Raw genomic sequence first — 16,938 nt, forward strand, 5'->3', positions numbered from 1 at the left:
TGTCAGGAAAGACAGACATCTGAGCAAGCACTAAGTGGAGATGTGTAGCCAGAGGAACCAGTCCACAGGGGAGACAGCAAGAAGGGCATTCCTGAGGAAGTAACATTTAAAGGGAACCTGGAAGGATGAGTCAGTAAAGTGAGGGTAAGGAGGGACAAAGAAGGGAAAGGACGTTTCCAAATAGAGCAAATCACATTTGGGGAGCCAACATCAATAAAGAAGAATGGACTTGAAACACAGAAGCCTTAATGGCAGGTCAAGAGGGCAGAAGCTTGTGGTATGTGAGGAGGTACAAGGGACTGGAACCTCAGGGATGGTATAAGCCTGTGTTTTCCAGTCTTTGGTCTTTTCATAACATTTTCATGGTTTGCTCCACCAGAGTACATCTTGTGCTGTTATTTCCTTAATTTGTTGTATTAAATCTAATCACTTATTGTCTTCAATGAATTTATTTTAAAATAAAACTTTGTATCTCTATGTAAATGCAACCACAGCATCATCTAACCTAAGTAGAAAGTCACTTTGAAAATGAACTATTGTAGTTGCAGTGGCTCATACCTATAATCCCAGTACTTTGGGAGGCCAAGCCAGATAGCTCACTTGAGCTCAGGAGTTCCAGACCAGCCTGGGCAACATAAAGAAACTCCATCTCTACAGAAAAAATACAAAAACTAGCCAGGTGGGGTGGCGCCTACCTTTAGTCCCAGCTACTCAGGAGGTTGAGATGGGAGGATCCCTTGAGCCCAGGAAGTCGAGGCTACAGTGAGCCATGATTGCACCACTGTACTTCAGCCTGGGTAACAATGAGAACCTGTCTCAAATAAATTAGATAAATAAATAAATAAATCTGAAACAAAATGAATTTGTTAAATTCTAACTCAATGTTTTCATTACAAGATGCTGAGCATGAAGACTGTTACTTGTCAAAAAGGGAGGTGAGCAGTGATAGTAGGTAAAGTCCTCCAGCCTACTAGCAACATGAGGCTTTCTCCTTGGAAAGAAAGCTGGAAAAAACAACTTTCTCATTGTACAACTCAGAGACGTTTATTGCCTTAGCTCCCCCTTTGGCGTGCTAGCAAATATCATCTTGAGGATCTCTTATAATACATTTCTACTCTTTGGGAATAATTGTTATTAATGATGAGGATTTTGAGTTTTATTGCCAGGGCAATTAGGAACCAGTGGAGAATTTATAAACAGCTCCTAGTGTGCTTCCCTAACCCTTCCACAGAAGTACCCAGTACAGCCTGAAACCAGAGCAGTAAATCGAAGATGTCTCTAAGTTCCTATGGTTCTCTTTTAAGCATTCCAGTGTGATGTTGCACTCCAAAGCATAACACAACCCCTCTCTCATTGTAATAATAGACCATTGAGTGAAACCTGTGTTTTACTAAGACATGAGAACTGAAGTTAGTCTTTTTTTTTCCCCCTTTCTTTCACCATTGTGTGCATCATCTCTTGTACTGGGAAAGACACATTGTAGGTGTATGATTAATATATGAGAAGAATGTTTATCCCATCCCCACCTGGAGATAAGATCATTATTGATTCTTCTGTAGGTATCTCTACCTGTCTACTTATCGTCCTTTATCCATGCACCCAACCTGCCTGGACTTTCCTTCCTCCCACCTCCCTCTCATTAATTCATTCATCAAACTTTGGGAGGCCGAGGCGGGCGGATCACAAGGTCAGGAGATCGAGACCATCCTGGCTAACACGGTGAAACCCCGTCTCTACTTAAAAGTACAAAAACTAGCCGGGCGAGGTGGCGGGCGCCTGTAGTCCCAGCTACTCGGGAGGCTGAGGCAGGAGAATGGCCTGAACCTGGGAGGCGGTGATTGCAGTGAGCTGAGATCCGGCCACTGCACTCCAGCTTGGGCAACAGAGCGAGACTCCATCTCAAAAAAAAAGAAAAAAAAAAAACATTAGTGTGTGCCTGGCTGTTTAGTAAGTGCTCAGGATGCATTGAATTGCTCCAGGCTGCTGAGGAAGCTCAAGCTTTTGGAATGGCCTTTAATTTCTCACCTTGCTCGGAGATGGTTCCTTCAAGACATACCATAGGCCTAGCCCACATACGATTCTTCTGAAAATCATCTATCCTTCTTATATCCGTGGGTAATTAGCAGTTTCTTGAGAATGTGTGAAGTTTGTGGGGAAAAAAGCCAGTTTGCTTTTCTTAGATATCCATCCCATCTTTAAGTTTATATTCCTAGTTTCGAGCGAAACTTCCATGGAAATTAGGAGTACCTTGTCAATAATGAAGCCTTGAATTCTGAGTAAATTCATTTTACCTGTCATTATTTGGTGTGGATAAAAAATAAAACATGAGTATTGTCTTTTATGTGTCTCCTCCACGCAAAATTTGACATCACCTTCTGTTTATAAGCAGCCTTTCATTATCTTTTTTGTGTTTAGGGGAATATAGCATATGTAAAAAAAAGAGGTGTACAAATATAATGTATTACCTAATGGATTATCACAAAGTGAACATAAAAAAATAAAGAAATAAAACATTATCAGACTTAAATGGCTTTCTCATGCCCCTTCTAATCACCTTCACCCCTGGCCTAAGGTATGATCCTATTTGACTCTAGAGATTAGCTTTGTCTATTTTTGAACTTTCAATGGTGACACACTCATTGTGGCTTCACTTGTTCAACAGCAGGTTTGTGAAATTGATTATGTTGGGTGATATAGCTCATCATTGCATGGTATGATTACATGATAAATTTTAGAAATCCTCTGTAATACTGGTTTTCAATTTGGGGCTATTACAAGTAACAATGCCATGAACTTTCTTATATGTGTTTTGGGAGAATGTGTCATGCATTTCTCTTAAGCATATACCTGGGAGTGGGATTTTGGATCATCTTATGCAAAGCAGTGTTTAACTTTAGTAGAAAATGCCAAGTAGTTTTCTAACACGTTACACAGTTTATACTCATCCCAGAAGCAATGTATGGTAATCTTTTTGGCCTTAAATTCTTGCCAGTGCTTGGTTCTGTCAGTCCTTTTAATTTTGGCCATTTTAGTGAGCATTATGGTAGCATTGTGGCTTTAATTTGCGTTTTGTTAATTACTAATGAACTCGAGCAATTGTTTGTGTGATTATTTGCCATTGGGATATTCTGTTTTATAAAGTGTCCGTTTACATTTCTTGCCTATTTTCTATTGGGTTGTCTAGCTTTGTCTTAAAGATTTGTAGAAGTTATTTTATATTCTGAATATAAGACCTTCTTATCTCTGTTCCATATTCTATTCTGTGGATTGCCTATTCATATTCTTGAGGGTGTTTATTTCCTTCCTTGATTTGAAATGAACAGAAGTTTTTAATTTTAATGTAATTAAATTTCTAAGTGCTATTTGCATTCTGTTTAGGAAATTCTAAAGTAGAGAACACTAAATTCCATACTGCCTAATGTTTTTGGACATTGATAGGAATAAGTTTGCAAGGTTGATTCCGCCATATCACTTGCTACTTTTGCTATTTTAAATAGTCATTTGGCTTTAATACAGAATTTTTAAATGGATGGTTTTCTCTTTGCATCTATTCTGCAAGTCTTAAAGGTTTTTTTTCTATTTCTTAGCTATCTTTCTAAATGTTTTGCTGTACATACATTTGAAAGTAGTATCTCCCTAAATTATATATATATATGTATATAATTTGTGTGTGTGTATGTATGTGTGTGTATATATATATATACACACACACATATATATATATAGAGAGAGAGAGTACCATCAGAAACTAGCATCTAATTTTATTTTTATGTATCTATAACAATTAGAAATTAATATCTCTTATATCTATGTTATGTTTACAGAACCAACCTTGGGTTTTGCAATTCAGTCTTTGTGTTTCCATTAGGCCATTAAGTGTCTTAGGGAGAGGAAAGTTGGTTTTTTTAAACTCTGAATTCCATGCTGTTTGCACTAAGGACAAAACCATGGTAGGGAACAATGACTTTTGATGCTGACCAACATTTTATGTGATGCTTCTTTTGATTAATTTTTATCATCCAGAATAGTGTTTTTTGGTTTGTTTGTTTGTTTTTGTTTGTTTGTTTATTTGCTTTTTGGAGCTCTCTGTTTCCTTCATGAATGCAAGGCCAGGTGTGCACTTTTAATGGGGAAGACTTGTGACCATGCTTGTGTCTTCATAGGTCCAGGCTGGTCAGCAGTTTTAGATGATCAGACTTTCCAACTGGAGGTACACTAATGATTATCTTCTCAGAGACTGATTTGCACCAAATAAAATTCTTCGAGTGTGACCCAAAATTTTGGAATGTAAAATCATAGAGTGGAAGTTCTGTGAAGGTGAGGACTAATCTTGTTCATCATTGATTCCCATGGTTGCGCACATGGTAGATGCTAAGTAGATGTTGGCTTATTGAAAGAGGAAGACTGATGTAATGAGTGCGATAACTAGCACTTTCTGTTTCATCCTTGGCTCTTTCCATTCAGTAGACTCAGCTACATGCCACTGTTTTCTGGTACAAGAAATCTAGCCCCAGAAAGCAACTTTTGTTAAATGTTGCTTCAGACTGATCTTCACTACCATTCAACCCCATCCTTGTTCTTATTTCCATTTTTAAAAATTTTGGCTCTGTACTCCCTGCTTAAATATCAGCTCTGGGCTTGGCAAGCCTTTTTAGCTAACTTTTTTGCACATATCAAATATGCCTGCCCTCTCAGAGCTCTGCCCATCATCTTGATTTCATGGTCTCAGTGAGACCTTCCCACTTCCAGCTCTGGGCCTTTCGAAGTTCACACCCCGAGCCAACGACTGGTACTCTGTCAAGGAAGGGGAGCAAGGTGAGAAGTATAGTGGGTAAGTTCTCAATTCAGATAAAAATGGCCTGAATCAAAGCTTGTCTATTTAATTTGAACTATTTAAAGTCTCTGAGCCTCAGTTTCTTCATTTCTAAAATGAGGATACTAATTATACCTTCCTCATGGGATGCTTCAAATATAAAATGAGATCATGCAGGAGAAGGGTCTGGCATTATGCCTGGCACAAAAGGAGCTGCCATTAATATTGCTGTTGTCACTGCTGGGATTCTTATTGTCACCACTGGTATTATTAGTCATTGACGTGGGGGAATTTCTCCTAGTGTGTTAGTGAACTTTGAAGACCCAGTTACAGAGATTGCTTGGTAAGGATAAATTAGAACAAAGGAAGCTGGCAAGCCTCATAGATATTTATATCAAGCTACTGTGGCTGAATGAATTGTCTTTCTTTACTTGAGGGAAATTCTGTCAAAAGAACTGCTATCAGTCATGTGAAATCAGCCTGATCTCTTTCTTGAGTGGTGTCTGAAAGAGATACTAACGGATTCTAACATTTTGTCATTCTTTTTTTCCTTCAGGATTCATGTCAGTCACCAAAAGCTTCTTTCATGTCTACATTACCCTGTAGTGAAAGAGATGATTAATTAGATCACAGCTTATCTTGCTTTCACTGCATTACAGCCTAGCAGTCCTTCTGATGCTGGGAGCCTGGCTATACTTCTGGATAAGTTTACGATGATAGCAATATGTCACTGGGAACACATTTTTAAGCCTTTCATGAAAATGGTTCCACATACCCATTTGAAGTTGATGTTCGTTGTTCATTTCATTTGTTTTCTGAAGACAAAATATTGAGGTAGGAAAAGTACCCTTTTAGGTCCATCACCTCATTGCTCTGTTTCTCAGTGTGTTCTTTAGACCACTAACCTCAGGGTCATTTGGAATCTGGGTAAAATGTAAATCCCAGGCAGTTCCTTAGTCTTCTTGTTTTTACTCTGTGTCAGTGGTACCATTTGTGTTTTCAGCAGGTGCCCATGGGATTCTGCTGCACATTAAATTTGAGATCCATAGCCTTAGTTTCTTACTGTGGTAAATAAAGGTATGTGTGTTGGGAAGAGTTTGTGAGAACAGAATAGGAAATTCACCATGTGGACTGTTAAGGTTTTTTTTTTCTTAATATATCTTTATGAACCATGGAAAGATAAATTTTTCATTTATTCCTAATTAACTATGTATCTTGAGCTTCTCCAAGCAAAATAATGTTAACTTCCAATGAGACTAGAGTATGAATTAAATAAAGAAATTATCTATCCTGAGGCACAATTTTAACAAATACCTCTCACCCCACATTGACTTCCTAGTCATATTGGACACTGCTTACATTGTACTACTTATGTTTTAAAAAACTTAAGACTCATCTGCGTAGCTTATGAAATTCAGATATTTGGATTCAGCTGGTCTTGGTGGGGACTTAAAATAAACCCTACAGGAAATCCCCATGTGAAGAGACGGGAGAAGTGAATGCTGTTTTGTGATGAGTCTATTGTGTATCTATCTTGGTTTTGTTTTGTTTTGTTTTGTTCCATCTTTCCATTTTTAAATTCTGTGGTAAACACATTATAATATATATTTTTTCTGCATGGCATACTTTTTCTTCTGATATTCCTCATATGGAATCCTCAACAATAAGGCAAAAGTTGAGTGCGTACTCAGAGTAGTATGAATTAATTTATAGCTTAAAGGCATTTCCTGCAGAACATGTAGGACTATTCAGCTTGGTGGTATTTATTAAGCCGTTCAAGCAGTGGAAAAATGTAACTACGGTCAGAATGAAGCTAATTATCTTCACAGGTAAACTGAAACTGAAACTTGTGGCACACTAACGATGCTAAACTAAAAGTGTATTCAATTATTTTTGTCTTTCTTTGTGTCTCTATTGGTTTGGCTTTAGTACATACCTGAAGGATTGATGAATTGAAATATTTGAGGACATGCTTATGGATAGGTCAAACTGGACTTTGCTCATCAACTCATCCTAACTCTATAGTTTGCCACAAAACGTTTTATCACAGCAAAGACAGTAGAATCAAAGAAAGGGAAAGACGACTTTTTTAAAAAAGGGCCACTGCTCATCTTAAGTTTACAACATATTAGGTAAACTTCGTTTCATACAGATTTTATGCAAATACAAGTCCATAAGCCACATGATAATGGGCACCTGGTTTTCACTGTGGGTAATTCAGGAGGCCTGATTGATGTAGTCATTATCTAAGATGTGATTTGATAGTGTTTTCGTAAACTCCTCAATGTCACTCAATCACTTCAACGTCATTCAATCACTGTTGAAGAAATTATTCACTTTCTTTGCTTCAACCATTCTTAGGTGAGTTCTAAGTGTAGGACCTCTTTCTATATTCTTGGTTTATCTGCTTTTGGTTTGGTTTCCCTTTCCTTTCCAAAGTCCTGCCTACGTATATCATCAGCTTTAGTTCCTGAGTGCTTCTTGTCTTTTCAGCTATAAGAGCACTATTCACTCTAGTCCAACAACTATTTACTGAGTAACTACTATGTACCAGATCCAGGTGCTGTAAGGGACTGAGTGATACAGCTTTTGCTCTCATGGAGTTATGACAAAACTAAACAAGAGTTATTAAAATTATAATAAATGAGGTATTTTCCTCTCTCCTGCCCTGTAATTCTCCCCAAAATGGTGCATTTGGCAAAAGGTTGACGACTAGGTAACTCCAGGATAAAGTTCTACCTCCTTGTCCACCTAGTCTCCATGTTCCATCATGTGGTCATGGCATCTGCCAGTGTGTTACAAATGAAAACTGATGAGAAACTGAATGTGTCTGATGGGAATACTGCAAGTTGCTCATTGGGCACCATTATGATGTGCCTTCATCATCCCGTTAAATGGAATCTGAATTTGACAGGAGCATCTCTAGAGAGCTGTTTTGTTTGTTCACAAACAAAATCTAAAAAGTTAAGAGAAATGGAATGCAGTTTTTCTTGTGCTATACTTATTTTATATATCAATTTCCTTTCTGTTGAACAATAATCATTTATCCATTGATCTTGAAATATTTCACATCCTGTGATTTGTCTTTATATTAAATTATTACTATTAAAAAATTAAATACAATTTTAATGAATGATTTAGTAAGGAAATAAAAGGGACACTCTAAGCATATAGCAAGGGGAGTTATCTAGTCTAAGGAAGTAAAAGAAGTAGTCTTGGAGGGTGTGATGGATCAGCTGAGACCCGAAACTTGACTAGGACTTTACTCAGGAATGGAGGAGACTATGATATAATTCAGAATAGGGAATGGAGTGTGGAAATGTGTCCATAGAAGCACACGAGGGCTGAAAAGGAAAATGTACAAAGTAAAGTTGAGGGTGTCTTGATCTGAGCCCAATGGTGGGCATGGGCAGATATGGTAGTCTCTTTAAACCTTAATAAGATGCTGAGCTCCAAGAGGATGAAAGAATCACTGAAGTGTTTTAAGTGTGAGGAATTAGTCACAGTACTTGCCTCTTCTTCCTAAATAAAAACTAAGCTCCAAAGTAAGTTGGGATAGCAGAAAAGTTGGAAAAGTCCTAATTATACATACCATGCTGCTAACCGTGGTATTTAGGGAATGGAATCTAGTAGGAGAGATATTTTATTTTAGGTACTTTTCTACTATTCAAACATGGATTATTTTGTGATAAAAAGGTATTTTAATGCCAAGTTTAAGACATAATAAAGCATTGTCCCCTAACTTTAACATTTTACCAAAATGTCGAGAAAGGGAAGAAGTTCAGTAGAATTTACAGAAATAATACTTATCTAAAACAACTACCTTTGAAACTTAAAACAGCAAACAACAAGAAAACAGAAAAGTCAGATGTCTCCTTCCAGTGTCTCCCCTTTTCATGTATTGATACTCAATAGTTTCTTGCATTCTGAAAAACAGAGAATTGAACACAGTTTTGTTTAAGTTTGCTGCATTTTTGAGTATGACTTCTATTATCATTTTAAAGAGAACATCTTTCCTTAAGCAAAATGTTTCTGAAATTATTATGTGAATCAATAGGAAAATACAATTTTCTTAGAGAAATTCTGTTTTCACATTTTCAGGTTTAAAAGCCAAGCTTTACAGTGGATTGCAAAAAAAAAATGAACAGGTCTCTTCTGTATCTATCATATATGGTAGCTGTGTTAGTCAAGTTTCTGCTGCCCTAATACTCTGTAACAACCCTCAAACTGCAGTTTCTTACAACTGCAAACATTTGTTTGTAGGTTTGTGGGTTTGCAGTTCAGTTGTGGTCTTGCTGACCTTGGCTGAATTTGGCTGAGCTAAGTTATATTTTTAGGCTTTAGGCCTAAAATGTCTAAAAGCCTAAAACTTTTTGGCTTTAGACTTTCTGTCAGATTCAAGTCTACTTCATGTATCTTTGTTCTGAGACTTGGGCTGAAAGACTAATGACTTTCTGGGGCATGTTTTTCCCACAGCAAAGGGCAGAAACTCAATGGGACTAGTGAAATCTTGTAATACTCTTACAATTATGGCTTAGAACTGGAACACAGTCATTTCTGCCCACTGATCAAAGCAAGTAGAATGGCCAGCCTCAAAGTCAATGGGGTAGGAATGCATACCGTCCCTCCACTGGGAGGAGTCACTACCAAGCCAAATGACATAGGGCATGTACAGTTCTACCCTAGGGAGAAAGTGAGGCATTAAGAGGAGCATTCCTATGTACCTTGGTGGCTGAAGTAACATCAAATGGAAATCTCCATTGTTTTCCCCGCTTAGATTTTTCCAGTGTGCAAGATTGGAGTTCCATAGCCACTGAGAACAAATTAAAAAGATGAGACTAACCAGAGAATTTTCTTTACAAATATGCTGATGACAATTGATTCAACATCAATTGCTGTGCAATCATTATGAAAGATATATTACACTAAAAACAATTTAACTAAATAATATGGAAGCAATATTTTTGTTGTTGTTGTTGTTGTTGTTGTTATTGTTGTTATTGGCAGGGAGTACATAATATCCATGTAAGAAATAATGTACCTTCAGACTTCCAGCCTCCAGAATTGTGAAATAATCCATTTCTGTTGTTGTAAGCCACACGGTTTGTGGTACTTTGTTATGGGAGCCCTAGCGAACTAATACATTAGCTTTGCAACTTAGGACAAAATACTTCAAAGTATGAAGGCTTAGTTTCCTTATCTTTTAAATGGCAGTGACGTCAGTAGCTGTCTCAGGGTTGGTGTGAGGTTTTGTTGGTAAAATGTATAACACAGAGACTGGCATATAGGAAGTGTCCACTACAGGTGAGTGAGCGCCATCATCGTCATTATCAGTACTAACTAGTAATTGTTGTCTTCTCCCACATTTCTCTGGAGTGGTCAGTTTTTAGGTATGCCCATTTAATTTCCTATAAACCTGTTTGAAGTGGATATATCCCTGACATGCCCATCCATGTCTGCGTCCTCACATGCTGCTTCAGTGTTCTCTTCATATCAAGAGGCTGAATGTATGCTTGAAGAGGTTGTGACTATAGCTTTAAATAGCCCAGAGCATTTGGAAATGTTCTTTCAAGCCTTACTATAATTTTGGATTTGCCTTGTAATGTATGTGCATTTGTTTAAATATAAAAATGGAAGTTTAAATTACTACTTAGAATGCTTAATTTCTTTCTAAATCCCCAAGGGATAAGTCTGTGCCCCCAGGAAAATACAACATAAGACTTCTTGTGCCTTTACACCACCCCTACCCATGGTAGACTGCCACAGGCTTCTGGGATTATTGGCATCCTGGATTAACAATTTGAGTTTGAAGACTTCTTGTATATAGATGCTTATGATCATGTCTTATCTAAAATTCGAGATTATGACCATTCTGTCTCTAAACATCAGTACCTCTAGACCACTGGTTCTAAATCAGGGGTAACTGCCCCACCGAAAGGACATTTGGCAAAGTCCAGAGGCATTTTTGGCTGTCACAACCTGTTTTGCTACTTGGCATCTTGTGGGTAGAGACCAGAGATGCTGTTCGGTATACTACAGGGTCCAGGAAAGACCCCTATAGCAGAAAGTTATTCAGCCCAACTTGTCAACCATGTTAAGGCTGAGAAATCCTGTTTTCAGCCATCCCTAGTATGATCACGCTGTGTTTGAATATATCAGGCCACAGAGATTTCTACTTTTCATTAGGGTTCTTATATTGTTTTCTTTTTTCTTCTGTCTTTCCACACAGATCCATATCACATATGTCTTTGTATTTCCTTTAACTCTCAACACCCACCCTGGAAAGTAGTAGGTGCTTGATAAAATGTTTATGGATGGAATCTACTGCTGTGAAAATGTCCTGGACCCATGTCACTTATAATTTACATATCTAAAAATATTTTCTCTCTTCTCCTGGTCTCAATAGCATCAGAAATGTATAAAATTGTAGAGACAGTTGGGCTTTTAGAAAATGGGCCACTGGTCACAAAGCTGAGGTTTTGAGAAATAATCCTCATCTAAGGACAGGTATAATTAAGTGGATACTGGTCAAGAATCAGGGTCCTGGTTCTGCCCTTCACATCTGTGTATAAGCAGCTCCCATCTGGCCTTGACGTTCTTCTGTTCACATAACTTGTAACTTTCCCCTAAGTCTTCAAAAGTGATAAAATGGCAATAGTATGTTCATACCAATGGACAATTTGCATTAGTTCATTGTTCTGTGTCTTCAGTACTCCTGGAAGCATTTTCTAATGGTCTCAGATTTTCTAGATTTTTCTGACCAAATACCAAATCTATCAATCAATCAATCAATCTATCTATCTATAAATCAGTCAATTTTGGTGATACTTATGTGGGATCTATATTTGTTCTGATTCACCTGCTTTCCAATGTGCATTCAGCATTCTTTTAGTTGAGGAAATGCAGTTCAAATTAGTATAAAGAAAAATAAAGGGAAGTTTATTGCCTAAAATATTTTCAAAGTCCCAGAGTATTGCATATAGGGAGAAAAATGATGTTATCATATTTCTGTCTCTCATTCTCACTCCTGCTCTATTTTTCTGTGTTATATTTCATTTGTGCTTTGAACCAAGGCTCAAACTGCTGTTGTCAGTGCTCCCTGCCCCTGTCCATCTCACAGACTGGCTCTTTCACTGTGCAGCAAGATGGCCACCATCCATGCCTGCTGAGTGACCATGCCCCATAGCTTCTTTAGAACAGTCCTAGGAAGAATTTTAATTGGTCCTGTTTAGCCCATTTACCAACAGCTGAACAAATCACTTTGGCCAAAGGAATTGGATTATTTGATCAGAGCCAACCACATCCTTTTGGCCATTGAAAGTGATGATAGTCTCCACCAACTGCATGGCATGGATTTCACAGAAGAAAGAGGTATTTTGTTACCAGGATAATGTGGGAGAAGACATCCTGGACAAGAAAATATAGTAGAACTCCAATATGTTAGATGACCTATCACAGCCTCAACATGTGTCACTTTCTTCTAGAAGGTCTAGAATCATGTCTTAGACATGCTTTAAACCCCAGCAGTAATTGGTAAATATATATAATCACCAACTGAAGTAAATGTGTAATAATTTACTGTGTTAAGTATTACCAATACAAGTTTATTTAGAATGATTTGCCAGCTTTCTTAGCCCATAAATAGAATGTTTATGCTGTGCTAAAATATATATTCCCTGAGTATATTATATTGCTTTTTAAAATAAAATGATGAAATTTAAGAGAAATAAGTGGGTATGGTATGGAGTATTTGCCTTTATAAGATCAGGTGTATCTCTTAGAATTACTTGATTTTTACCTGGCAGGTTTTATGACAGTTCAATCAGCAGGACAAGCTCCTCTGGGGTTTGGAAAATGCAATGAAAATTCCACCAGGCAACATTCAGAATTCAGGACCACGGTGCCTTTATTCTCCATATCAGTGGCAACATCTAATTATAAAGAAGGAAATGTCAATGCCTTTTTTTTTTTAATTGCTGGCTGGTGGTTTTATTAAATCTAACTTTAGTTGACAGGGACTACTCAAAATTCTCTCCTACAGAAATGTACAATCAAGCAAAGCATGAATATATCTTTGTCAAAACAGCAAGCAGGAGCCCTTGTTTAAAAACTTAACAAATGTACCTTCAGGCTCTGATGATAAACTTATTTCCAAATTCACTGGTGAGAAAAAGCATTTGGAAAGCTGAGATCTCTAAGGTATATAGTGTTATTTGTCACTCTGTGTTTAATTGTTTCTATATATAGGTGGGTTGGAAGTTTCTAAGACTTGAATTATCTGTAGTTAAATGTAATGTAACTCTGGTCCTGCTAGAATGTAAGTTCTGTAGGTGCAGATATTTTTGTCTGTTATGCTTACTACTGTACCCTCAGGGCTTACCATGTAAAAGTTGTTCAATAAATACTCATTTAATGAATGAATGAATTGTGATATTAGTCATTAAAAATGAAAATCTCAATTTCTAAAGTTTTGCCTTTTCCAGAAAGTCTTATAGTTGAAATCATACAATGTGAGCCTTTCCAGACTGACTTCTTTCACTTAATAATATGCATTAAAATTTTATCCATGTCTGTTTAAAACTTGATAGTTCATTTCGTTTTAGCACATAATAATATTCCACTGTCTGGGTGTATCTTAGTTTTATCTATTTACCTACTGAACAACATATTCATTGCTTCCAAATTTTGGTAATTATGAACACAAATACTGTAAATGTGTGTGCAAGGTTTTGTGTGGACATTAGTTTCAAATCCTTTGGGTAAATATCAGGGAACACAATTGGTGAATCTTATGATGAGAGTATGTTTAGTTTTGTCAAAAACCACCAAACAGTCTTCAAAAGTGTCTGTACCACTGTGCATTCCACCAGCAGTGATTAAGAGTTCCTGTTGTTCCAAACATCCTCACCCAGCATTGAGTGTTGTCAGTGCTCTGAATTTTGGCCATTCTAGTAGGTGTATAGTAATATCTCATTTTTTAAAATTTTCATTTTTCTGATACATATAATGTGGAGCATCTTTTCATATGCTTATTTATAATTTCTATGCCTTCTTTGGTGAGATTTTGTTAAGGTCTTTGGTCCACTTTTTAATCAGGTTGTTTTTTTTTATTGTTTAGTTTTGAGAGTTCGTTTTATATTTTGAGTAACAGTCCTTTATCAGGTATGCCTCTACAAATATTTTCACCCATTCTGTGGTTTGTCTTTTCATTCTGTTGAATGAAAAGACATTTTTAATTTTAATGAAACCCAACTTATCAATTTTTTCTTTTATGGATCATACCTTTGCTGTCATATCTAAAAAAAAATCACCAACCCAAGGTCATCTATAATTTCTCTTATGTTATCTTCTAGGATTTTTATAGTTTTGCATTTTGATTTAGGTCTGTGATCCATTTTGAGCTAATTTTTATGAAGAGTATAAAGTCTGTGTCTTGATTGATTGATTTTGCACATAAATATCCAGTTGTTTCAACCCTATTTGTTAACAACACTATCTTTCTCTATAGTGTTTCCTTTGTTCATTTTTAAAGATCATTGAGTATATTTATGGATCTATTTCTGGGTTCTCCGTTCTGTCTCAGTGATTCATTTGTCTATTCTTTTTGCCAATACCACACTGTCTTGGTTACTGTAACTTTATAGTAAGTCTTGAAAGCAGATAGTGTCAGTCTTTCAACTTTATTTTTCTCCTTCAATGTCGTGTTGGCTATTCTGATTCTTTTGCCTCTCCATATAAGCTTCAGAATCAATTTGTCAACATCTACAAAACAACTTTCTGGGATTTTGACTGGGATTGCATTGAAATTATAGGTCAAGCTGGGAAGAACTGACATCTTGACAATATTAAGTCCTCTTTTCCATGAATATGGAATTTTTCTCCATTTATTTAGTTCTTTAATTTCTTTCAACAGAATTTTATAGTTTTCCTCATATAAAGATATTTTGTTAGATTTACACTAAATATTTCATTTTGGGGGGTGCGAATGTAAATGGTATTGTGTTTTTAATTTCAAATTACACCTGTTTGTTGCTGGTATATAGGAAAATGATTGACTTTTGCATATTAAACTTGTATCCTGTAACCTTTCTATAATCCCTTATTAGTTCCATGTGTCTTTTTCAGTTAAATCTTTTGGATTTTCTACATAATAATGCCATTTGAGAACAAAGAGTTTTATTTCTTCCTTCTCAATCAGTATACTTTTTCTTTTCTTGTCTTATTCCATTAGCTAGGACTTCCAGTATGAACATTGAAAAGGAGTGGTGAGAGGCAACACCCTTGCATTGTTTTTGATCTTAGTGGGAAAGCTTCTAGTTTCTCATCACTAAATATAATGTGAGCCGTAGGTGTTTTGTACATTTTAAAATCAAGTTGAAGTACTCCTCAATGTCTAGTTTACTAAGTGTTTAATCATAAATGGGTATTGGATTTTGTCAAATGCTTTTTCTGCATCTATTCATATGATCATGTGATTTTTATTTAGCTTGTGGATATGATAAATTACATTAATTGATTTTCAAATATTGAATCAGCATTGCAAATCTTGAATAAATCCCTATTGATTATAGTGCATAATTCTTTTTATACATTGAATTTGATTGGATAATTTCTTGTTGAGGATTTTTGTCTCTAAGTTCATGAGAGATATTGGTCTGTTGATTTGTTTTCTGGTAATATCTTTGTCTGGTTTGGTATTTGGGTGGTGCTGGCCTTATTAAATGAGTTAAAAAGTATTTCTTCGGCTTCTGTCTTCTAAAAGAGATTGTAAAGAATCGATATAACTTCTTCCTTAAATGTTTGATAGAATTCACCAGTGAACCCATCTAAGCCTGATGCTTTCTGTTAGGGAAGTTATTAATGATTGTGTCAATTGCTTTAACAGATATCAGTCTATATAGAATGTCTATGTCTTCATATGTGAATTTCGGCAGAGTGTGTCTTTCAAAGAATTGGTCCATTTCACTTGTTATTAAATTTGTGAGCATTGAGTTGTACAGAATCTTCCTTTATTATCCTTTCAATGTACATGGGATCTGTAGCATGTACTAACATTAAAAATGAAAGGATATCATTTTTAATATTAGTAGTTTGTATCCATTCTCTCTCTCTCTCTTCTTTTTTTTTTTTTTTAATTAGCCTGGCTAAGGATTATCATTTTAATTATCTTTTCAAAGAATCAGCTTTTGATCAAATTGATTTTCTCTATTGATTTCATGTTTTAATTTTATTGATTTCTGCTTTAATGTTTATTATCTCTTTTCTGTTGTTTGCTTGGGTTTAATTTGCTCTCCTTTTTCTCATTTACTAAGGTAGAAGCTTAGATAATTGATTTTAGATCTTTTTAAATTTTCTAATATATTCATTCAATGCTGTAAACTTCTCTTTTATGTCTGTTTTGACCGTATCCCAACAATTTTGATAAGTTGTGTTTTTGTTTTCATTCATTTTATTTACTTCAAAATATTTTAAAATTTATCTTGAGATTTCTTCTTTGATCCCTGTGTTATTTAGGAATGTATTGTTCAATCTCCACGTATTTCGGGATTTTCTAGTTTTCTTTCTATTATTGAATTTTAGTTTGATTCCATTGTGATCTGAGAGCAGACTTTTTATAATTTATATTTTTAAAAATGTGTTACAGTGTATTTTATGACCTAGCATGTGGCATATCTTTGTGAGTGTTTCATGTGAGTTGGAGAAGAATGTGTGAGCTGCTGTTGTTGGATGAAGAAATCTATAGATGTGAATTTTATCTGGTTCACTTGTGGTGGCGGTGAATTCAACTATGTCTTTTCTGATTTTCTGCCTGCTGGATCTATTCATTTCTAATATAAGGGTGTTGAAGTCTCCAACTATAATAATGGATTCATCTATTTCTCTTTGCAGTTCTGTCAGTTTTTGCTTAATGTATTTTGATGCTCTGTTATTAGGCACATAGATAAAGATTATTATGTCCTCTTGGAGAATTGACTTCCTTATCATTGTGCATGTCCCTCTTTATCCTTGGTAATTTTCATGCACTGTAGTCTGCCCTGTCTGAAATAATATAACCACTATCTTAGTTTATTTTATGTTTCTATAACAGAATACCTGAGGCTAGGTAATTTATAAAGAAAACATGT

The 16,938-nt window shown here is 35.9% G+C and overlaps 1 protein-coding gene across 2 annotated transcripts in view; it reads left to right on the forward strand.

Annotated features, from left to right (window-relative positions):
• TAFA1 (TAFA chemokine like family member 1) overlaps nucleotides 1–16,938 on the forward strand; it is a 562,720-nt gene that overhangs the window by 198,721 nt on the left and 347,061 nt on the right. The gene's annotated exons all lie outside the window — the stretch shown is intronic.

This window comes from Rhinopithecus bieti, unplaced genomic scaffold (genome assembly GCF_001698545.2).
Source record: "Rhinopithecus bieti isolate Rb0 unplaced genomic scaffold, ASM169854v2 scaffold_47418, whole genome shotgun sequence".
Classification (NCBI taxonomy): Eukaryota; Metazoa; Chordata; class Mammalia; order Primates; family Cercopithecidae; genus Rhinopithecus; species Rhinopithecus bieti.